The 26,333-nt window shown below is 35.3% G+C and overlaps 1 long non-coding RNA gene across 1 annotated transcript in view; it reads right to left on the bottom strand.

Moving 5' to 3' along the window:
- Positions 1-6,574: 6,574 nt before the first annotated feature.
- The window catches only part of LOC132161571 (uncharacterized), a 39,298-nt gene continuing 19,539 nt past the window's right edge, over positions 6,575-26,333 (bottom strand). Inside the window, exons 2-3 of the long non-coding RNA XR_009438157.1 lie at positions 9,954-10,043; positions 6,575-6,630 (exon numbers count right to left, since the gene is read on the bottom strand). This is a non-coding gene — a long non-coding RNA (uncharacterized LOC132161571). The remainder of the gene's footprint in view (positions 6,631-9,953; positions 10,044-26,333) is intronic.

The raw sequence follows: 26,333 nt of genomic DNA, 5'->3' as shown, positions 1-26,333 counted from the left end.
TATTGACGTTCTGATTTGCACAGATGTGATGTGACAGGCTGTAATGAAGGTTAAAGATGTCAATTTAATTATGGGTCACATATGGGTTACATTACTTTGTGAACACATCCTGCAGCCAAGATGGCAGATTAGAAAGATATCAAGTTATTTAGCTAACTTATGTTAAAATACTTACAATAAACGTTCTTTATCGGCAACAGTAGTTCAATGAAGAACCTGTAACATATGCACAATCTTTCCACTGCACAAAAAGGTTCTTTGGATTATTTAGAATGTTCTTCATAAAGGTAATATTAGCATCTGCTCACTGGAAGATTCTTTTTGGGACCCACTTTGCTTATCTCATTTGGAATGCCCAAAATTCTATGGCATCACGGTGTAAAAAAAAAAAACACCTTTTGGAAACTGTAGGAGTGTAAATGAATAAACTGAACATGATTGAACCAATCATTTTTGAGGAAATTAATAGGAAAATAAATCTGGTTATTTCGGCAAGTTTTCAATCACCTGCTTTGATTACTAAGCCTGTTTTTCTTTTTAGTCTGGATGCTATCTGCAGAAATAATTGCCCTGTGTTAAAGATTTCTGTGTGTTGTTATAAGACACGGTCAGTACGACGCAGTTCAGAGGATCAATCCTGCTGCATTCGGTTGCTTTAAACTCTGAGTGGATATAAAGAGACTGCATCAGGACCCCAGGGGCTTTTCAACATCCCCTCCACCCCAAACACTGCTATCTGTAAATTAGCTGACTTCGTGACCCTGCCTGTAATTGCATTAGTTTATCAATGTAGCACACAATTTATTATCCCGAGCAATAATGGCACACACACACAGGGCCGGTGTGTGGAGTCTCACACCTTACACATTAATTAGAGACGAAGATTTCAGAAGATGTGCTCTAATGCCTGTGTTTGAGAGTCTGCTTGAGCTTATGGCTCTCTGATTATTTCTAAACCCCGTACAGAGCCGTGAGCACATGGTAGACACACCAGACCTCTATTTCCAGATTTCTTTCATGAGCTATAGGTACCTATAATATAAAAAGTTTAAGGCAAGTGTCAAAAGTTACTCAGAACATAATTTAATCGCTACTATGAGTCAGTACAACACGTTTTCTTTCTTCGTTAAAATCTGACTATTGATTTTGTCTAGTCATTAATTACATACTTTAGTAATTTACCATGGTTAGCATAGTTTTAACCCAAATTGCATACCTATTGCATTTTCTTTTTACTTAAAAAAAAAAAAAGATTCTAAAAACTTACAGAACTCTGTGATGGGGATCAAATTCATTTAATAAACAATTACATTATTATGACATTGTGACAGACAGTAAATTTAATATTATAAAATGTCAGATATAATTAAGAATGGATTCATTATGAGAGCAAATATTTACAACTCCTAATTCTTGCAGAAGTATTAAATGGATTTTCTGCTTTACTCTGATGTGCAACATGAAGTGCAGTTCAGTATATTTGTTATTTCCTATCCTGGATCTATAATCATCGCAGGTGCTTCATCATGTCTCTTAGATCATGTATGGAATGACCTTTATCTTGTAGATTCTCATGATTTCTTTGACTGCTCATATTTATTTGCGGCGAGGAGATTCAATCTTGGCGTCTCCTGTCCCTGTTATATGCACCTTCAAGCAGTTTAATTATAGCATGTATTATTAATCCGGCTATATTTGAGTCGTTTTTCCTGTCCCTGTGCAGATATGACTGCTACATTAAGAGTAAATTGTTTTGCAGTAATGTTTCTCTCATAATCAGAGGTTTTAGAGCAGCAGGAGGCACAGGAGCGAGAGGAGAGCCAGGACAGAGGAGGCCGTTACTGTAGCTTAGCGTTTGATGTGCGTATCGCATATTTGGGGCCTGTAGTTAGGTCTGTTTTACAAGTCAAATGCAGCGCCAATGACAGTTGCAAAATATGAGCTTAATAAAAAGTTCCAGCTGAGACGATGCTTCCCCTGTCCCTCTGCCTCCGTCCTCGTCTCAGAAATATCAGCTCCAGTGTAAAGTCAGCTCAAGGCCAGTAATGATTCTTTCTGACTTCACATATACCGCAATTGTTCATTCTAATATACGGCCAAACGCATCTCCCAGATATTAAGATTATCAGAGCACAACCCTCATATATCTGCCGGAAGCCATATTGGTAGCAGACATTGGTGGTTGATTACTACACATTCATTCTAACCCAATGGAAATTGGTTTGATACAGTTAGACTGATTAGTTAGTTGATACAGTTCCGACTCATTAAAGGAGACCTGGTGAACTTAATGATGTACCATACATATATCTGTTATCGGCCTGTTCTTGTAGCACCTTTTGAACTCTACAAAAATGAAGGTATTTTCATAAAAGGCTTTCAGAAAAGTCCCTCAAGAGTCTTTTACTTTCTTCAGTAATGCAGTGTTCATTGTCTGTACCCTTAACTCTGCTCCTGTAGAGGTGTCTGTTTGACTCTCCTCTCATCTATCCATACTCTCGTTTACCAGGACGCGGCTGCCTCGACCTCCATATTGATTCTTTACAGGCAATTTACTGGGAAATGGCAGTGAACCAGGGATTTATTGTGCAGCCACTTCATTGTCAGATGATTGGTGTAAAATGTGATCGTAACGAGGGGAATGAGGTGGGTCGCTGTCCCGTCATAAATAACTCTGCTCTCTGGGACAGAGACGGATGAGTATTTAAAGAGACACAGATCTAACGTCATATTCACTTCCGTCACAATCCACTGTAGACACGTATGCTTAAGTTATCCCTAAGGGGAAATACATATCAAGTATAGTGCTATAGGCCTGTTTCTAAAATATATCATAACTTATCAGACTATAACCTGATTTTTAAGGGGTAGTTCAGTTCCAGAACAAAGATGACAATGTACTCACCCTCTTGTCATCCAAGATGTTCATGTCTGTCTTTCTTCAGTTGTAAAGAAATTATGTTTTTGGAGGAAAACATTTCAGGATTTCTCTCCATGTAATGGACTTCTATGGTGCCCCTAAGTTTGAACTTCCAAAATGCAGTTTAAATGCATCTTCAAAGGGCTCTAAACGATCCCAGCCGAGGAAGAAGGGTCTTATCTAGCAAAACAATCAGTTATTAAATAATAATAATAATGATATACCCTTTAACCTCAAACCTTTGTCTTGTCTACTGAATTTTATTTTTTCCGGTTCATGAAAGTTAGGGTATGCTTTTAAAACTCCCGTCTCATTTTCTCCTCTAACTTCTAAATTGTCATACAGGAGTGTGGGCTCATGCCAGTCTATGCTACACTCTTAAAACAAAGGGTTTTCATTTTTGTCATTAATGGTTCCATGAAGAGCCTTTAACATCAATGGAACCGTTTCATTGCACAAACAGTTCTTTATAGTATAAAAATGATTCTTTAGAATTTTTAAAAGTTCTTCACATCAAAAAAATGGTTCTTTAAGGATCTGATCACTGAGAGTGTGTTTGGAGAACCTAGCACGGTTCTTCCACATCAGCGCTGCTGCAGGTTCATGTGATCGTGAGTCTTCAGAATCTTTGTCCTTGCTCTGATGCCGTGTGTTCAGGTTGACGGATGGGCCGTGTGACTTATGGACATCACATTACCGTGAGCGTGTCACTCGAATAGAAGCGTCAGCCGTAATAGCCGTGCGCTCCGTGCCGGAGGTGAGAGGGATTCGATGATGATGATCTCCCGTAATATCATAAAGCAGTGTTTAAATATTTTAATTTCATTTGTCAAGCCGCCGCCTTCCCCACACTCCATTACTCTGCTAACCATCCCTCATCAGCTGAATTAGTGCATTATTCATCAGCACTAATTATTTCCACATAATGTCTGCCCCGATATATTTAACCCTCACATTATATCTCCCCATAATGGCCTTGTAAAATTGAAGTGGAGTTGGAAAGCTCATTTAAAGAACATCAAAGAGACGGGAACGAGTGAGATGGGGGGCTGTCGAGTTAAACACTTGGGGTCGAGGGTCCCTACTGAGTCAGGACATTTGTTCCTGTCTGATTTGCATGGTGAAGGAGAGAAGAGGTCGATGGGAGGATGCTAAAGGAGTGTGTGCTCCACGCGCTTCTTATCAAGAAGCATTTTTCTCTGCAGCGGAGCGCTAGAGGGCCTGTGGACTACATCGGGATGTTATTTAGTCATATCAGAGTGAACCTTCAACTAGTGGCTTTTGGCTACTTGAAGTATTCAAACTATGGTATATCCATGTTAAAAAGTTCATCACAAATCATTTCGGGGAAAAGTGCAGAGTACAACTTTACTGATCTTTCAAATATTTATTATAAAGTAAAAAATTAAAAAAAACATTATTATGTGGTACTTTAATATTCTTATAAAGTACTAGAGTGTGGAGAATCATTTAAGACATCTGTCTGTCTGTCTTTATTCTTATTTTTATTCTTATCATTAAAAAATATATATTTTTATTAACATTTGTATTACTTTTTTCAACACACCAATTTATGGCTGCTGAAAATTCTACTTTGTCAACAGGAATATATATCATTTTAAGGTTTTATTTTTCTTTTCAAAAGAAAGCCTTTATTTAAAATGTTATATTATTATATTATTTTGACTGTATTTTTATGAAATAAATACAGCCTGTGTGAGCATTAGAAACTTCTTTCAAAAACATGAAAGAAACAAAATCTTACCAGACCCAGACGTTCAAACAGTAGTGCGTTAAACCACATTTTGGAAAATAGTGATTAAGATAATGACAATAATAACTGATAAGTGATGTTTAGGTTTGTGTGTGTAAGGTTTAAATAGTTAGGAATTCACAAATAACCTTTTTTTTAAATAAAAAATACATTTTTAAACTATATTTTTAAATATTTCTGGTATTTTAAGGCCCTTTTCAATCAATCATCTTGCACCTACTCATCCCTGCTTGTGAGCAGAAGATCTCTGACCTCGCTGCTTGACTCTGTTCCTCCGGCTCTCCTTCACTTCTCGTTTACCTTGAGGAGCTCTGACATCTCTGACTCTTTCACACACACACACACACGAGATGCTGGACACACAAATGGGTTTTATCTGATCTTTATTAATTCATGGCTTTGACATTCCACAACATGTCGAATTTAGACACACACCTTGTTCTTGCTCCAGTTGATTTATTTGTGGTGTCCCGTGAGCTTTAACAGTGATCTTCACTGTAACCTCTCACTCTCAGCACAAACACAACAATACACCGGAGAGAGCACTATCACAGTTAACAGACGGGAAATAACTTTATTAGTCTGACAAAACAACACTGACATTGTACAAGGAAAAATCGAATCGCATTACATTGATAGTCATAACCGTTTGAAACTGTATCAAAACACTAAATGCATCGTGAACATGCCAACAAATATAACATACATTCCAGACTGAATTGATTTTAAAGCAAATTATTAAAGTATTACTAATTATTTATTAAATCAGTATTTCAACTGAGAGCACATTTGAATATTTAACAATCTCTAACTAATTCAGATATGAAAACTTACTACATCCTTGCAGTTATTGTTACTCCAACAAAAATTCAGTACACCTAAGAAAAATATTTAAGCCTAAATTTAAAATGTATGTATTTGAATTACATTTCAAATTGTGATTACACAGTTTTAACATTATAAACTTACTAAAATACAGCATTCATATGCAATCATCAATCATACATGAATTAAAACTGTAAGAAACAGGTGTAATTTTTGTGAACTTATTGAATATTGCTTGTTTCACAGCGAGCCATATTTTAACCATGTTTATACTTACATAATTTCTACGTATATTCTTTTAACTGAAAAAAAAAATGTTTTCAATGAACAGATTTATTTGAATAAATGCAATTTAAAAATAAAAGAATAATGAAAATAATTAATACAGTATTTATATATAGATACAATATAATACAACTAAATTATTATGAAAATTAAAATAATTAATGGCTAAATTATTTTGATGATTTTTTTAAATGATGTTTTTTATACATACCATATAATATACATACAGTAAATATGTGGCTAAATAGTTTGATGAAAACTATTGTTACCTTGATGAATATTGTAGGGATGTTAGGCTCTGAAATGTACTCAATTCACTATTTGTGTCCGTTTAAAAAAAAATCAAATACAGGCATTTATCAATCTCAGAATATTAACTTGTATTATTGCCTTCACAAAATATTGAGAGACCTGTATTTATCAACAGAAATTGATTCAGTAATGGAGGAGAAACAGCTGGTAAAGTGGCAGTGTTTGGTAGATTTCATCTCCTCTCATTTTCAACCCTCCTTCAGAGACTTTTCCAATTACTGTTATTGGGAATTCTGGGCCGTGACAAAAATTAGCATGCGATTGCAAAATGATCTCTCATTTGAAGAGGAGATGCAGATTATAAAATATTCAGGCTCAATCTTCCCCTGTCAGCCATCTGAGAGAGTCATAATTAAAGCAGGATTCACATTGTAATTGATTGTGTGGACAGCAGTGATGTCAGATCCTCCAGCACACGCTCAGTAATACAGCGCTGAGGCTCCGGGCTCCGGGCTCCGGGCTCCGGGCTCCGGGCTCTGGGCTGTGTTTTTGGGAGGGGCTTCAGAAGGAGAAACTATGGCGGATTGACTGGATTTCTGAGAGGCAGGGAACTGGGAAAGTATTTGTACACTTCGTCACTCTCAAAAGTGTTTGAATTTCAGTGCATCAGAGATATCACACCTAAAAGCAACTTAAGCTTTTCTCACGTTTTTTTTACTTTGTTTTTGCTCAAAGACGATTATTCAGCAACTTTTTTTTTTATTACTTACCTGTCACCTTTGATATTAATGATGTTATTACAGTATTATTCATATTTTGAATTTGCTTTCATTTTTTACATTTCATATTACTTTTAGTTAGTCGTACAAATCTTTTTCTTGTACTTAGTAGTTTTATGTGCTAAATTTATGTTTGTATATATATATATATATATATACAGTACAGACCAAAAGTTTGGACACACCTTCTCATTCAAAGAGTTTTCTTTATTTTCATGACTATGAAAATTGTAGAGTCACAAAAATGACCTGTGGAATTAATATATTGTTACTGTATTATTTTCTGTAAATCTGCTTTGAAATAAAGTACACTGTGTAAAGCGCTATATATAAATAACTGACTTGACTTACGGTGATTTCTAGTGAATGCATGAAGTCAGTTGCAGAGGAAGCACAGATGTAAAGGATCCCATTAATGAAGATCCACCAATGATTAACAAACACAAAACCACATCTTTGGTCTTCATTTATATCTATTATTTAATCATTTAAAACAAGCAAGTTAGGACAAACACACACATGACATGTGAAGTGGTTTCATGTGGACTCTGAATATGACAGTCCAGACACAAGTGTCCTCTGACATGTCCTCGAGGAGCGTCTGAGACATCATCAGACTTTAAAAGCTCAACATCTGTCTGTTGCGTGCGTGTGTAAAACACACTGGGTTTATTTTAATGAGACACTCATGAAATGTGATCTGGAGGGTAATATAACATGACAGTCTTAAAGGGCAACATGTCACAACGGATTCTGCAGCTTTATGGCCTTGTGTTAAAACTGAATAATGGGAAATTGAGTTTTCACAAATGTTTGCTTATTGCTTATCAGCTCATAAAATAAGGTTGTAATTCTCACCGTACTGAAATAGACAACTAAGAGCTGGATTAAAAATAAAATGATACAGGAAGACAGCTTTAACTGTTTTATCCAGCAGAAAAAGCTAAAAAATAGAGTAGCAATAATTCAAATAAACAGAAGAAAACTTACAGGGAAACTTGTTAAATAGTAAAAAAAATTGGGGCAAGTAAATGAAATTTAGTTAATCAAAAAACAGTAGAAACTGAAATATTATTACAATTGAATTTATTGTAAAATGTAATTTATTTCTGTGATGTGCAGCTGTATTTTCAGCATCATTACTCCAGTCTTCAGTGTCACATGATCTTCAGAAATCATTCTGATACTGACTGCTCAAGAAACCTTTCTGACTATTATCAGTGTTATTATGAACATTGATTATTATCTGACTCTCATTTTTATCATTGTTATACTATTTATTATTATAATATGGTGCTTCGTATTTTTGGGGAAGCTATTATATATCGATAGAAAGTTTACATTTTTTAAAATCATTATTATAAAATGTTTTATTTTTATTTAATTATTGAATTATTTAGTTTTCTGCCACTTTTCAGATGCTACCTTTTTTTTTTTTTTTTACAATTTATATTTGTGTAAAAGACTTTTCAAAGAAAAGTGCATGTTTCCTCCAAAAACACAACAACAAAATTCATTCTCTACAAATGTATAGCTGACAGCACAGAGAGACAGATCACAATATTTAAATCAGCTTGACTTATGAAGTGGCTCTAATTGGCAGGTGGACAGGCTTGTGTCTGTAATATTTCACATCTAGTGTCCAAATATGACTGCAGGATTCAGTCCGACTCATTTTATGCAGGAGCGCCGAGGTTTTTCTCTTCCTAATAAAACTCTCATATGCTTCATTCTCTCACTGTGACTGCATGATAAATCAAACCAGAGATATTTCAGCAGAATTTAGCCCAAGGAGAGGTAATTTAAATAATATCTCGCGCGGAGCTGCTTCCGAATAAAAATTATGTCTCGGGCAATATTTCATCCAATATGAAGCCAAGAAAATGATTTTCTTCCTAAATAACAAAAACGCAGTAATTCAAATAGGCAACCTTTCTATAAGCAAGGTTAATTATGTCTCTTGCTGGAAGAGGAGGTCACTAACATGCAGAAAACAGATGCTGCAAGCTTTCAAAACATGATGCGTTTCATTACTCTTGTCATTATTGAGAGGAGAATTTCATGCCATGGAGTTGGGAGGCAATCATGGGACATTAGGCTAAGTGTCCTACATTAAGGATCCCTGATAATACTGTGTCACTATCGCGCTTGCCATCATTTCAGAAAGGTTTCTGACTAATAAAGGTTGTGTAAGTCATCACTCTGCAGTGATTCACAGGAGCGCTGGAGTCATGATGGGAACAGTTTAAAGACCCAGAAGTATTACTGCCACTAATGGGACTAGATTATTAAACTGAATTATTAATTCTGAAGTAGCCTGTTGGTGGGGAAAAAGCAAAAGGACAATCAAATGAGCTGATAATTGTAAAATAAAAAATGTACCAGTTGTTAACCGGCAGATCTACTTTAGCTGTAGGTTAAGATTACAGACCACTGCGGCATTTTAGTTAAAATAACATTTTATTTCAATAAAATACTTCAGATATATTTCTTTAAAATGAAAAATACATATAACCTACTAATGGGCTTAATAATAAATATTGACCTATGACCTATAAATATTGTAATATGACATTAACAACTTATTATTTGGACACTATTATAGTTTTATTTTCATTTGAATTTTTGTAACGTTTCAGTATTTTGTGTGTGTGTGTGTGTGTTTGTCATTTATATATATATTGCATGACAGAAACAAAAAATTACTTAAAGTATATTAATAGTCAATATAGTTTATTATTATTATTCAGATTTAGCTTTTTTAATTTGCATTTTTGTGAAGTTTCAAACACTTTTGTTGTTTTGCCTTTATATATGGCATGACACAAACACAAAAATTATTAAATTAAACTATACCAATAGTCTAAATAGTTTATTATTATTATTATTTTTTGGTTTTAATTATTTTACTATGTCTAAACTAAATGTCTATCTAGAAATGTTGAAACTAGCTGAAATAAAATAGTTATTATAACCATAACTATTATAGCATAACTATTATTATAATATCAAATAATAACTCTGATTCTTAATACAATTTTAGTTCTAACAAATGATAAAAGTTTCCAATTCTTGGCCATCATGTGTGATTTGATTAAAAAGGACAATATTATCTTACCCTTCATATAATTGATGATCTGTAGCTGTAGAAGATCAGTTCCTGTCAATCATCACTGAACAATAAGGTCTGACTCTCTTTAGGAAGAACCTGAGGATAGAAGACAGACAGAGAGAGAGAGAGAGAGAGAGAGAGAGGTGGAGGTTCATTAGTGTTGGCTCTGTCTGTTTGTGCTCTCAGCGGTGTGTCATGGTCCGAGGGGGGAGGAACAGGAGAGCTGTCTCTGGATGACATGGCAGAGAAAGGTTTGATGGAGACCTCGCAGACCCCTGCTCCTCACACACTGAATACAGAACAGCTCACCTCTCTTCTGACACACCCCAAAAATCCTGCTTTGGTCAAACATAATTGTGACATAAATCAAAATTACAACATTGAAAATTGAAATGATTTAGTCACTATACTAAATCTTAGTATGTCAAAATTTGGACTTAATTTCGATGCACGTCATGATTCAAAAAGTTTATCTCATATTTCAGACTTAATATGTCAGAATTTCAGCTTTATCATAATTTTGTCAGAATTTCAACTTTATAATTTGATAATTGTGACTGAGTGTCAAAAATGTCTTAAGACTTAGTATCCAGGGAACTACACTGCGACCAAAATGGTTGCATATGCGACCTTTTGAAATGACAGTGCGACCCTAATTTTTATGAGGTCGCAAATGTATCACATTGATTATTTTTGTCAGTGATACAGTGATTATATATCTGACGCGTCTCAAAGCCTTCTTGCTTTTGTAGTGACAACAAATACATACAACATATGTCAAAATACCCGTCTTGGAAAGTGTGTTCGAAAAGTCTGTGGTTATGTCTTAAGTGAAAGTAAAGAGTTGGAAAGAAATCGAATGTGTATCATTATAATGGATGCACTGTCTCTTAAAGTGACCGCGCCTAATTTACTAGATCTGCTGTCTTTAATGTTAATCCAAGAAAATGAAAGTAAATCACTCACTGCTCTTGATTGAATTACTTTGTAGTTTTAACAAGATTTTATCCACAGTCAAACTAAAAATCTGATATAATTGATAATATTGTTTTACTGGTGGGTGCAGGACACTAGTTCATTAATGTAAGTGAGTATAGCAAAATACAGCGAACTGTGAAATATTATACCCTAAAATTCTTCATACTGTAGACAACCAGTGAAATTGATAAAAAAATAAATATATATATATATTTATATATATATATATTAAATTAGGGACCTGACCATGTTTTGCTTAAGTGTTTATTTCTTTAATTGCTAATGCGACCTTTTCACACCACAGAATGAACAAAATTAATCACTGCTTGGTAATTGTTCAACAAAGTATTGGTAGTTGTGTAAATATTGTCAGACTGACAGTTGTCTGAAGTTTTGGGTGATTCCATTACATATTTTTCTATCAAAGTTATCTGACATTATCAAGATGAATGTGTTCTGACACAGTTTAACTCTGAGTTCTTGTCATATTTTATTACCAATTTCTAAACTATAGCAAATATACTGTGATTATTTTTGAGAAATGTTGAAGGTTTCTGCATACATTTTGGTTTGACTGTGTATTTTATTTTACTTTATAGTGAAGACTATGCAGTGCTATTTTAAATTAGTTTCTGGACACCTACAAACTTAAAAAAAGGAAACATTGTGTAAATAGCACAAATAAATAAATAAAACGAACATACAGTAAATATTAAACCATTTCAAACAGAGCCCACTGTACAATCTGCACCAGGGCCCCTCTAACCCCCGCTACAAGACGGAGCAATGCACTGTGTAAAAGAAATAAATGTACTGTAAGAAATAAAACAATAAGGCATGTGGTTTAAAAGATGGCAAGTAAAATAAAAAGCAAATCTGTATGCAATACAGTTTTATTATTATCATCCAGAGCGGCTTACTATAAAAAGTTTGTGCGACCAAATTATGTTTTGCGTAAGTAACTGAAAAAGTTAGTCGCGCAAGTGCCACCAGTGGAAAAGGTTAGTGTAGTTCCCTGGTATCTCATAATTTTGACTTTCTATCACATAATTTCACATTTTTATTTTTGAATTTTGACTTGTCCTATTTCTTTGTTATGAGATTATGAGATTGATCAAAATCACAAACTGTGTCTCATAGTTCCAAAATTCAATCAACTTCATTTTGTCTTTTCAAATCATAATTTTCCAACTTTTAAATCTCACAACTGAATTAGTATCTCATGATTTTGACTTTTCATCATTTCATTGTATCTCACAATCGGCTGTCCAAGTTCAGACTTTTATCTAATAATTATGCTTTAGTATCTCATAATTAAAAACATTTCCCTCATAATTATGACTTTTTGTCTCAAAATTACAACTTTGTCGAAATTTCATCCTTTTATGTCATTTCAATTTATGTTATAATTTGAACTCTTATGCCATAATGATGATTTACCAAAGTCAACTGGAAAGCACCATGAATAGATCAATGCATCCCACAGTGCAGTGAACACTACTTGAGCTTACATTTTCAGTATGTTCTGTTCTATATTTCCACAAATATAGAGAGCAAGCAGAAACTGCTACACACTAACACAGCATGCATGTGTCCTATTACACACTATTCTAGCTTCACCCTGCTGGAGTCATAAAGAGCTGCTCTTCGCTCTCAACACGAGAGATGATTGCTCTTGACCTGCAAGCTTCCCCTAAACTTAGCTTGCAAGAGACGATTCACAAAACTTTAAAGCATTTGGCTTGTCAGATTTCTACCCAGCAAGCAAACAGAGGCTTTCATGGACCTAATTAATGTCTCTGTGTAAGATTTATATCTGAGAAAAGCACATCACGCTTACGATATTACTGTAAAAAACAGAAACAGACCTAATCATAATCAGAGGAAGGGACACGGGAAGCGCTTTAGGTCCACAGCAGGTGAGATGAAAGAGATGTCTGTGTGGCGTGTTTTATCAGCGCACGAGAAAGATGGGGGGGATTTGTCTCTGTTAAAGGGATACACTGCTCCTTTATTAAAGCCATTTATCACCCTTTGAATATTCTCCTTTAATGGGCTCTTGCCCCTAATTACCCAACTTTGTCAACAGAGGAACACGGCCAGGCAGACCAGAGCATCTCCCCTTTGCAAACGCTCCTGTCCTCCTCACATGCATGTCTTTCATTCCCACAGGCTCTCTCTCTTTCATGGTTTTCATGGCGTTGTTATGATTAATGCAGATGTGGTCTGGAGGCAGTAGGCTATTTGTGTATGGAGGGGACGCTGGGTGTCTCGGCTCAGATTTGGTTATATTTCATCCGAGACAAATGAATCGGTTTCGATTTTGTAAGGTTGAAATGCTCCCATCTCGGGCCTGGTGATATAATGAATATTCACAATGAGATCACTGGTGATACAAAATGAAGTGACAGTTTTAATGCACTTTTTATTTGGCTGTTAAATTTCCTCGAAGTCGTGTGATTAGACTAGCTTCACAACACAAGGAAGGGCCGAGTTTTAATAGCAGTATTGAATTAAAGGCAACATGAAATTAAAATGGAGCCTTATTGAAATTTTTGTATTTTTATTGCATGTTTATGTTCTTAATGTGCATGATTCTTTTGCCTGTATTATAAAACGGGAGCAGTTTATGTCTTTGTAATCTTTTATTAAAATGTAATGCAATGTCTTCCCTCACAAGTGTCCTGTGGCCGCTGTTATTGTGTTTGCTTGTGTAATTAGCCACTTAACAAGCTGACCTGAACGAAGCCTGCAATAAAGAGTTTCCAAGGAGCTGAATCAGACGCCTCAATGCCTTTGTTTGGCTATTAGACGACACAAAAAGAGAATCGCTACAGCAAGATTCAGAGACAAAGAAAGTATCCTGGGTAGCATTTATTCTTCCTATCAGAAAGAGACATCACAAATTTACTCTTATGTTATGTATCTTATACTCTTATTTTAAGGAATAAAGTTGCATTTAAATATCAAATTAATGTAGAGGAATTGGAGACTTTTGTTTATGCTTGCTTTTCAGGAGATACATCTGAGACAAAATAAAGAATTCCTTATCAAAATCACCAATAAGATATATTTTTTTAATATCTCAATTGCCTCTCCAAGAAAGCAAAAACATAAAAAGGAGAAGAAAAGAACACTTTTGTTGTAAGTCTGCTGCTTATCAGATGTTTCTGATCCTCGAGTTTCAGATGAGACCTAAAACTGTTTCGAATCATTTTTTTGCCCATTTCTGTTACCAAAAGTCAAAGATTTCAATATAAACACATCAGATTCTCCCTGATCAATTCTCATCTATGCCATCCTTGCTAATTTCAACAATTGTCACACTTTTTATCTTCCGGACAGAATTTTACAAGGCATGACACAAAACTGAGAGCTCCATTAAATCTCCTGAACTAAGAGAGAGCAACATCTGAGCAATACAGTGTTCCTCAGGGATGGGCCTGTACAGAATAATGACGCTACACGGCCAACAAAACCTCCACTCATACAAAAGCATAAAAGCAGCTTGTATGTTCACTTGCCATAACACGTCTGCGTGCTAAACCAACATTCATTGTGTGCTGTAAATGTGGATCCTCAAACTGTGGTTTGAGAGCTGTAAAGATCAACCCCTGTGGATGAGCACTATGTCTTTATTTCAAATAAACACACACACACACACACACACACTGATATGAGATCATTTAGCACTGACTAAAAGCTAGTCGTTTCTTTCATTTTGAGACTTTAGTGTAACTTAAGTGTCTGCATGGGTTCCCTGGTGTGTAATGTGGAGTTGTACTTGTGTGTGTTTTTGTTCTCGAGTGCAGTTATTAACTCCTGTTTAGAGAAAAACACAACACTGCTCTGCAGTCGTACAGCGGCTGAGCTCAATCCTGATTGGTGGAGACCACAGTCAAACCGAATGAATCAAATACATTGATCAGAAATACATTTTATGCTTCCATGAGCACTATTGAGATTTTAAGGATCAAGGAGCTTGTTAACCCAGTGTGCTGGATTTTACACGGAGAGATACACTTTTAAACCTGCCAATAATGTCACTTAAGCTACTAATGAACTTTGCACATGTGATCTGGTGTGTGTCTTTACATTGAGGATTCAGATTAGGAATGTCTGAATGAGATACAAATATGAATCATATAGATTATAGCCATTGCTTGTGTGAATGTAGCTGCAATAGCAGATGATGTCCAATAGAGGCCAGTCTCTCTGTATTAGTGCATAAGTGCAGTAAACATAACAGTAGCATTAAATATAATGCTTATATAATGCCACTTTAAATTATATTCCAGTAGAAAACAGTTATTAAATAAATGCAGCTTTGGTGAGCAGAAGAGACTTTAAAATCATTAACAAATTCTTACCGAACAGTAGTGTATCTCGTTAATGTTTCATCAGCAAGTTCAGTATGATATATTAATGCACTTATTTGATTTATACTAATCATAAGGATATTAGATATTAACATGCATAATATATTATTTAAAAAAAATATTAAGCATTTCAGGTCATTGTTTTTGTGGTACTACTCGTTAATTATTCAATTATTCAGCATATGCTGTAGTTATACAGTGAATCATAAGTAAGTAATATTCTGTTTTAAAACACAAAACTTACAATGGCTTTGAACGAGGTGTCATAAAACCTAAGCTGTAATGAAGTATCCTACTTATAATTAATGTTTGAAAAAAAAATGCAACAAATATTGGCATTTGAAATTATAGAAGCAAGACTTTAAAGTCCACTATTACAAAAATATTAAATATCTTTGAAATCCTTAAATATTATAAAGCACAAACTGTCCAACACTCCTGAGGTGGATTTGCTCATTATCTCTCAAGCCTGTGCAGTATGTTGATGAATAGCACACATTGCTTTTCACTTAATAGCTCTTAGATGTCATTTTCAGTATTGGCAGTAGGTGGCAGGATCCATACATTGATTTAATGTGGTCATCTCATGTCATTCTGACCTGAACCTCCATACATGCCTTATTACTGTATGTCTCAACAGCTTACTCACTGGAAAAACAGAGAGAACTTAAGTATAGTTATAAATACAATAAATATATTACACTCTCAGAAAGAAAGGTGAAAAAACAAGGAAAAACAAGCACCTTGTTTACCCTTAAATGCTATAGCCCAGCTAACAAAAGTATGCTCTTAATACATTTGGTTATATTCTTAAGTGCTGTCAAACGATTAATTGCGATTAATTGCATCCAAAAAAAAGTTATATGTATATATATAGAAATAAATAAATAAACACACATACAGTGTATATATTTTGAAAATATTTACATGCATATATTTATATTATTATATTATATTTAAATATATTTAATATATAAACATAACATATTTTCTTAAATATTTACATGCATTTTTTTGTATTTATATATACATAAAAATATACACAGTACACACTCATATATTATTCAAACTAATGTAAACATTACTTTTTATTAAATGTTTTAAAAATGTTTTCTCTTGGTTAAGCTAATGTTAAGGGAACATTCCATTTCATCATTTTGCAAATGTTACTTTTGAATGTTAACTGAACATCCTGAAACAAGTAGCAACACTTGACTAAACCTTGTGATTAAAATGTTTCAGAAAAAAAACTCCATGAATGATGTATAAATAATGTTTTTTTTTATGTTTTGAGAACAGAAAAAAAATTCTATAAAAAGTTTGTTCATAACTTTGAAAGAATGTTGTTTGAAGGTTATTTCTGAAAATGCTCCTGTTAGCTGGGATATTAGTACCTTGAAGGTACATACAGTAGTACTTTAAAATGACATACTTTTTGAAATGGAAGCACCCCAGTTACAGTTTCGTAACTTTTTTTTCTGAGAGTTTACAACACACATCATTTGAATTGGATGAGATCTGGTTGAGTTTGATTCAAGTCATGTTGAGTCAGGCTCAATTAAGCAGTGAGTAATTAGCTGGGAACTCGGCGGGAGGCCCCTGGGCTCTGTGAGGGCCATTAAAGTCCCGTGGTTAGATCTGAAACTGTCTCTCTGCACTGACTGACACACACACACACACACACACACACACACACACACACACACACACACACACACACACACACACACACACACACACACACTTACTTCTGCTTTACTGATCATCATAGAATCTCCAGAATGTATGTGTTTATAGAGTGTATCTATATGTGTTGCACTCTGACAGTCTTTCAGATCAATAATGCAAAGCAACATTTGTATAACAATACCACCATGAGCCATAATCAGCAATGAGAGAAGCCACAGAACACATCCAGTTCTTACTGGACAGAGTATTGAAATCATTTATGGCCAATGGGTCCATGTAGAATCAGAGACACCTGCATTACAGCACTACAGCTCCAGCCTGATGACAGTAAGACTAAAGAGCCAAACAAAGACATCAGCTTTTAGGACATATCATTTTATGCTGATACTGGCATGCAAACCTTGTTTTTTGACATCAAAACAAAAGTCTTCTTAAGTTCTGTCACTACTAACCAGCTACAAGTCAGACTGCTTCAGCAAATAATGCATTTATTTTGTAGCCAATTTGTGTGTTATTATGTAATGATTAAAAACGAATTTCTAAAGACGTCTGAGTTTAATGTTTATATGAGTGTATTCATTTGTCAAAGCTCTGCATCTCAGTGTGTGTGAGTGTGTTTCTCTCTCAGGCCTGTGTGCAGCGGCGTCCCTAACACACTGAAATATTGAAAAGCTTTTGTTTTGCCTAGTTAACCATGCGCTGGTGTGACACAAACTGTGACAATGCCATGGCGCACGCACGGGACTCCTCAACTCTATTATTCATGACGGCAGGACAGCAATCCAAACAGAGACGGAACAGAACGCTAAACCAGAGCTTCACATCAAGTGGTGACCCAACACAGCTGTTTGTCATTAAAAAGTCAACCAAAAATGTCTTTCAAATCAAACATTGCAAGCCAACACATCGACCTTCAACTGCACACTCCAACCAATACGCAAAATTATTACCACGCATAGGAAAACAGACAATTTCATTATCCAGGTGACAGAATTTGCACCAAAACAGGATCAAGTTTAATGCATTGCCTCAAGCTAGTATCCAAAACATAATGTTTTAGTTGCATTTTATTATTTGCATTAAGCAATGTTCTTCCCTCCAATCAAAAAAGACCTGGGATCCCTGAAACTCCATTGCTTGTTTACTCACATTTGTCCTGTTATTTTCCCTCCAACTTTATTTCCTATGTTGTTGTTTTTTTGTTCATACAAAAAGCTAACAGTATAAAAATTGTTTTAAATAAATTAAAACAATTCAGAAGAAAACAGTGTCCCACACTGGGGCCTTGACTCAGTTATAATAGTTTTATAAGAATGAAATTAGAAAACACAAACAGGCAAATGAACAAAAATCGGCAGAAGGAAAGAAATGCAAATGTTTTCCACGTGTCCTTAACCCTGCACCTGTGCTGACCTTACTTTTGCCTGCGTGTAAACTCAATCCACGGCCGTGTAAAGCCAGCGAGTGGAAGCTTGTGGAGAAAAGGGGGGTATCAGCAAATAAAGCTCAGAACAGCAGTATGGCGCTCTTTCCCAGCCATGAATTATAGATGCCTCCTGAGGATTTTCTCTTTCCGCTCCTGCTTCCGTCTTTTCTTTTTAAAGGACAGAAAGGGATAGAAAAAACAACAATACACAGATAAAACAAATAGATATGCTACAAGCCTATTTGGACTGTTACGTTGAAGAGGGATGTGCTTGCAAACACACTAGAAGTGTCGTTAGAAGCGTTTGTGTGGTTTCCAGATCATAAGATTTGTTAGCACTACAAATGCAAGCAGGTGCCGCAAAACGCCGTCATAAAATCTCCCACTGATTGTCAACATTTATCCAATTCTAACCAAAAAAGCTTCCTGTTTCCAAGCAGGCCTATCAAAAGCCACATTAACAGACGTGAAAAAAGGGAAAAGAGCCACTAAATGTTGAAAACAGTGAGTGCGAGGTGATGTAATGCTGTCTTACTCTTAATGAATAAATGATGCGCCTGAAATTTCATCGTCATAGTAACTGCCCCATTTCTGTTGCACGCACACACTCGAATGCAGGTCACCGATCAAATCCAAAATGCATGGCTCAATCAGACTGCATGCACATTGCCAGTATTTGTGTTTCTGATTGCAGTAAGTGTGTTAGGAGATGCATGCATGTGTGTGTGCAGGAGAGAGACAGCGATGGATTGAGGCTTTATCCATGCGTAAGAGCTTGTGTGCAAGTGTGTCTCTGATGGACATAAAACAAAACGCAGCGGACCGCTGGGGCCTGTAGTTCGTAATTGCACGGGTGGCATTTTAGTGATTCTTGCCGCACGGGGGTCAATTTTTCCCCAGGTCACTGACAGTGACATCATCACACCGCTATTAACTCGGCAAACAATTTCGACTCCATCCAGGCCCGGCATCGATAACAGACCGTATCAAACACGCACGGAACTGGACAAAATCTGCCCTCAATCTAAACCCTTCACCTTACAGCCCACCAAACACTACCACATCCCTACAGACTCAAAAAAGAAACAAATGCTCTCCTCTGTAAAGAGTCAAAGAGAGAGAGAAAGAGAGAGAGAGCGAGAGAGTGAAAAGCATAAGGAACAGACGAATAGAGATGTCAGCGGATGGAAAAGCACTTCAGCATCTGAAGATTTCAGATGAGACACATCTCATGCACAAATGCCCATACGTCAGATTTGGACACTTAAGCCATGCTTAAATATGTACGTATGACTGTCATTGCTTTAGATCACTGGTTCTTAGCTGGCTTTGCTTCAGGATCCAGATTTTGTGGCAACCAAGGTGTATCAAACCAGAAACCTGAATTTAATGCAGTCTGGGTCATACAAAGGTATTTTTTTTCTTTTTTTGAACAAAGTCTATTCTGCTCACCTAGGTTGCATTTATTTGATCAAAACCAGTAAAAACAACAATATTGTGAAATATAATTAGAATTTCGAATTCTGTTTTGTATTTAAATATATACGTTAAAATGTATTTTATTCCAGTGATGTAAAGCTGAATTTCCATCATCATTACTTCAGTTTTCAGTGTCACATGATCCTTCAGAAATCATTCTGATATGCTGACTTACTGCTCAAGAAACATTTCTCATTATTATCAGTGTTGAAAACAGTTTCATATTTTTTGTAGAAACTCTGATACATTATCTTTGATGAACAGGAGATCAAAAGGACAGCATTTATTTGAAATAGAAATGTAACAATTATAACACTCTAAATGTCTGTACTGTCACTACTGATCCTTGTTGAATGCCGAAGTGTATTTTCATTTAACTTGTATGGTTTTTGAACATAGATTATTTTTCATGCAGTAACTAATTGAGTCCAGAATATGAGCAGCCACATTTTTTTTCTATAACAAGATTTTTTCCCTTTTTAAACTGGCTGTAACCTTCAAAAACATTCATGCAAATAAAATCACTTTACACTTTAATGAATTAGATATATAACATAAGATAGGAGATGCTTCTCATGCCTATTTTACTGAAACAACCCTCAACCAAGGCCCTAGGCTAATAATATCAGTGATAATAATGAGCTTCATTCCTAAAGCACTGTTCACACCTTATACAAAGACCTCTGTAATGGAAACTGTAGACAAAGACATAAAGCCGAGAGGTTTGTCACGGGTTTGAGAGCTCTGTCCTGGTCCTACTGGGTGAACAGTTCTCTATTGACTTACTAGCAGGAGGCATGTGTCTAAACGCACTGCACTATTTTTCTGTAATAATAGCCAGCAGCTATGCAGCTAAATTATTAATGGGCACTATTCAATACAAACAGGTACAGTAGACACACACACACACCCACAGACACATGGCCTCCGCAGTCGATCCAGCCAGGTTTTATTTCACACACAAGAAGTTCCCGCCCACACCTGCTCACATCACGGCAAACACCTCTGACTGTTCGGGTGATGATCTGAGGAAGACCTGGACGGACAAGTCATTTTAAACCAGAGCTTGTCAAGAACAGAGGTTTGTGTGCTCATGGGTTACTGATCTAAGGTTTCAGTAAGTCCAAGTTCATCTAAATCTTACTGTATTTTTCTCAACTGGTTCTCAGCTGGAGCATTACAGCCTAAAGACTGAGAACATGAGAGATTTGAAATGTATTGTTATTATTATATTATTATTGTAATATAGAAATATTAAAACAAATGTAGAATAAATCAATTGGAAATAACAACTGAAATGCAACTAACTATATGCATAGGCTGGACAGCAAAATAAATCAAGAGAAAATGCTTCCCTTGTTTTTGGTTGTTGACATAAAAAAATGTATATGTCCAATCAAAATAAATAAATAAATACAATTATTAAACGGTTGCCAGGTAGTGCTTTACTTTAACTGTGTGACCTTTAACAAAAGCATTCAGTGACATGGAGAGTACGTTCACCTAAAGGTAAATAAGTCCTCCATATTTTTACATTTTACTTGTCTTGTTCCATCTGTAGTCGAGTTGACAGAATTTGGCAGCGATGAGCCGCAGAGTCTGATGAGATTAGAAGGTTAAGGGTTGTGGACCGTACCATTACATGATCAATAGCAGGGTTAGGGGGGAGCGAGTACATTGACCTGCTCCTTGAGGGCCAGAACACATATACCATCAACCTCTCGACCCGCTCCTCCACATCCTCCTCCTCCTCCTCCCCTCGATCAATTAGCAGCTAAGTAAAGAGATCTGTCCTGTGCCGCCCGAGCCACACTGTAAAAGATATGCCCTCTCCTCCCGTCCCGTCCCGTCCTGTCCTGTCCTGTCCGCAGAGGGAAATGAAATCCTCCCTGTGTTACTGAAGGCTGCTCTGAGATCAAGGCTCTAAATAAAGAGCGCTTACATCATCATCAGCCATGGCATCACCCATCAGCAGAGCCTCACAAACCTCTCACAACATCACGTACAAAGCATCTACATAAGTGCTAAAGCACATGAAAAGCATGCATTCCGTATGCCTTTGCATCAGAAATATACACTGGGTGACAAAAACTGTTCAAATGTGTCCTGTGGTCCCATTAGCTGTGCTGATCAACCAATCAGAGGTTTCATATTTTTCTTTTGAATTCATATTTTTGGGATTGTGCTGCATTCTGAGTGTGTTGGGTTATAATATTTATCATATTTACAAGATCAGGACATGCAAATACAGTCTCAAATTTGCAGTGTATTTTCTTTGACTACAGACTTTGAGAATTTAATTCGTCATAATCAGTAAAAACCAATGCAAAAAGCAAAATTAAACAATTAACAGTTCATACAATTGTTTTTCCCTTATTGTGCAGCAGTTTGGACATACAGTGACAGGTCATTCAAACAGAGTAATGTTGATGAAAGCATGAATTAAACTAAACTAAACTAAAATGTAGTAATATAATAATGTAGTATAAATTAAAGGGAGTGAATAAATCAAAACATTGAAAAAATTACACTTATACACTACCACTCAAATCTTTGTGGTCAGTAAGTTTTTTTTAGTTTTTAAAATAATTTTTACTTTATTAATTTTGAAATTGATACTTTTATTCAGTAAGGAATTTATCTATCAATTTTAAATCACTCTTCTTTTACATTTCAAGTCAAGTCACTTTTAGTGTCACATTTTGTTTCTTTTAAACTTTCTATTAATCAAAGAATTCTGAAAATGTATCACAAAAATATGAAACAGTTTTCAACAATAATAATAATAATCAGAAATGTTTTCTGAGCAACAAATCAGTATATCAGAATGATTTCTGAAGATCATGTGACACTGAAGACTGGAGTAATGATGCTGAAAATACAGCTTTGATCACAGGAATAAATTACATTTTTAGAGTATATACACATAGAAAAAGTTATTTTAAATTGTAATAATATTTCAGTTTTTAATGTATTTTTTTTATCAAATATTTGCAGCCATGATGAGCATACAGAAATAGACTTCTTTTAAAACATTCACAAACTTACCAACCCCAAACTTTTGTAGTGCAGCCAGGAAGTGATTAAAAGAGCATGCGATTTTTAATTCAAGCAAAAGCACTTGCTCTAACGCACATCATATTATAATCAAGACCAGACTTCTAAATAGAAAATTCCCAGCAGGATTTGAAGACGGTGTTAGTGCTACAAACTGTCAGTTGTGAGAAAAGTTAACAAGCAAACATAAATCAGATTTATAAAATGCCAAATAAGCATTAAGCAATAAGAAAGTCCACCTTTCAGGAACTAAAAGACTCAGACAGATGTGGACGTGACACTTCCTGTTAGGAGCCACATGATCTGATGATCCTCACTAAAAACAATAGCCATAGAGTTCAGACTCAATCATTAATCCAACAGAAGAAGGATCATTCCTCATCTTGTGCCATCTGTGATTCGCTCCACTCTTTCAGTTTGGCTCAGTGTCTCACTCACAGCTTCATTCTTCACATCTCACATTCATCTGCACTCTGTGTTTTTGGGCTGTTGACATGGAATAGTTTTGGGAAGCTGACAGGCCTGCTACATGATGTGCTTCGTACAATTTTATACATGCAACAAACCTCACTATAATTGAGAAAAGACTATTGGTATTTTTGTTTTACTTTTAAAATGGTATTTGTCACTAACAGGACCATTAAAACTATGTAGGCAAAAAAAAAAAAAAAAAAGTAAAAAAAAAAAATTCGCCTTTGCTGTTGGTATACAGTTCAATTACAAGCTAATAAATGTAAGAATGAATTAAATTGTTAAAAATGACAGTAAAGATATTTATAATGTTACAAAAGATTTTTATTTTAAACCAATTATGTTCTTTTAAACTTTTCTGTTCATCAAAGATTCCTGAAAAAAAAATGCTGAAAATTCAGTTTTGTAATCATAGAAAAAAAAAAAAAATCTGAATTTTTGCTTAAATAAATGCTGTCTTGGTGAGCATAAGAGACTTCTTTTAAAAAAAAGTTAACTGTTTTTTTTAACATTTTACTGACACAGAACTTTGAATAGTTGTGTAGATAACAGTATAAAATAAAATAAAATAAAAATAAATTAAAAAGAGAGAGAAAAATGAGTCCATAGAGAAATTATGCATCAAATACTAATTTCCTTAAAAGAAAAACCGAACAACATTGTGAAATAACCAGAAGAGGCTAATCTAAACAAATGTAAAAATTTCAGATTAAAAAGAGATTGTTTCTATTTTATTTACCCGAGACCATAATAAACAATGAAATTAATTAAATAAACATCAAAATTCCAAAGAATTAATCACCCTACTTTTAATTCAAGAAAAGCAATACTAGATTTCCAGATGTTTCAGGAAATTCATCATTTCCCTCTAACATGATCAGTCCATTCCTTTAATCCAAAACAAGCTCTGATTCCCATGTTGTCTGGAATTCAATATGTCATATTATCTGCTCTATTAATTTAATGTGATAGCCATTTGCCTGATCTAAACGCTGTAAAATTTCACAGGTCTGGATCAAGTTGCTGCAGGGCTCCTTGTACTGCACATCTGCTCCCACCTGCTCAACACACTCGGCATAATTAAGACACAGTCTGAAGGTGCGAGTCCATGGTGGAGTGGAGCGGCCCTGCGCCGGACCTGCTGGCTCTGGCCAGGGGCCACGGCTCCTCACAGCAGCATAATCAGATTTGGGACGGTGAGAGACTGAACAAGCCTCTCTGGGCTGCTTGGCTGTTTGCAGAGGGACTGAATGGCCATAATGCTCAAGATTAATAGACAGCTATAAGATCAGTGCTGCAATGTCAGGAGAGATCTGGATACAGTGCAAAATGATGGACACAGCAGGGGAAAAAGATGTGTTGTTATTAAGCAGACACGGGACATGTTATTCTGGTATAAGGCCAGAGTCCTCCATTATAACGCCACATGTTCCCTGAAGGTCCAGGTTTTTGCTGAGATCTCTCTCTGATGTGCAGCGACAGTCCTCCGTCTGGACAGAATTAGCTTGAGCACTTATCAAGACTGAGAATGATGGCCAGAAACACTCAAAATAAATATTTCATGAGCACAGGGTCAGCACAGACACTGGGAAGTTTAAGTCAGGATGTTGTCATGAGAGCTAGAAAGCAGAACAATTAAAAAAATATCAGCCGACCGTGGCTTAGAAACAAACCAGATGATGTCAACAAACCAGTTTTATTTCTTGTGAATTAGAGTTTTTTTTATATGAACTGTTTACACTTATTTTTTTAGTTAAAGTTTTAGTAATTGTGTTTGCTTTTATATTTGTTCAGATTTTATTTTTGCTTAGTGTAACTTGAAATAGTCTATACTAAGCAAAAATGAGAAATGCTGGCTTGGCAAATGGCTGAAACATTTCAAATAAATACTTTTTTTTTTTTTTTATATTATTTTTTAAAGTACATCAATTTGATTTCATTTAACATACATTCTATCACAAGTAATCTAAGGAGTTTTTGATGGTTTGAGGATTTTTTCACAGACAATTGGTAAGTTTCTATTTGTGATAAAATTTGAAGTCAGTGATGTCTTTTCTAACATTTTAAAAGAAACAATAGATAAATCTAAGCAAGATCAACATTTTGAATAATTAAAAAAACATGATTTTTTTTAATATAAAATATTCATAATACATATATTTATGAACAAATAATACAATTCTAAATATTTAAGCCGCCTTCTAAATCAAACAAAGCAAAACCAAAATCATTTTAAAGAAACAATGAATCGATATTTAAGAACAAATCAGTTGAATGAATGATTCAGTGACATGAATTCTTGACTGAATAAGCATTTTATAACAAATCAATTAATCAAATGACTCATGAAACAATGTAACCTGCAGAAAGAGTCATTGAAAAATTTCTTAGTAATCAGTTTTAATTTTAGTAAACAATAATTCTTCCGGAAAAAGCCGAGCTCCTGGAGGCATGCCGTGAGTGGAGCTATAATACTGATGTTTTATGTTTATTCCATGAACATATATTCACTTAAGTGCTGATTTCCAACAAAATACAGAAATCTGATGCAATTGTACTTACATGAATGGGGTCTTTTATCACAGGGACGGCTCCATGTTTTAATAGCAAACGATTTGCAAATCAAGCTTCGACTTGGGCCTTGTTTCTAAAACATTCGTCACTCAAATGACCAGAACACGCAAACACACTTGAAACACTCCGTTGATGCCCTGGAAAAACAAACTGCATCCACTGTTCATGTAACACTGGGTTCTTGGGGAAGCTGAACATGGTAAACTTTCCCTCACATCCAAAAATGCACTTATTTGGAGACATTCTCGAACAAATCCAATGCAGCGCTGCCGACGATTTTGAAGCGCATTGATGTGCGCGGTCTCGCTCTCCTCCGGTCAATGTGTGTACGCG

The sequence above is a fragment of the Carassius carassius genome, chromosome 17 (assembly GCF_963082965.1).
Source record: "Carassius carassius chromosome 17, fCarCar2.1, whole genome shotgun sequence".
Taxonomy (NCBI): Eukaryota; Metazoa; Chordata; class Actinopteri; order Cypriniformes; family Cyprinidae; genus Carassius; species Carassius carassius.
The sequence above is the reverse complement of the archived record's forward strand: the minus strand, read 5'-3'. Positions and strand labels throughout refer to the sequence as shown.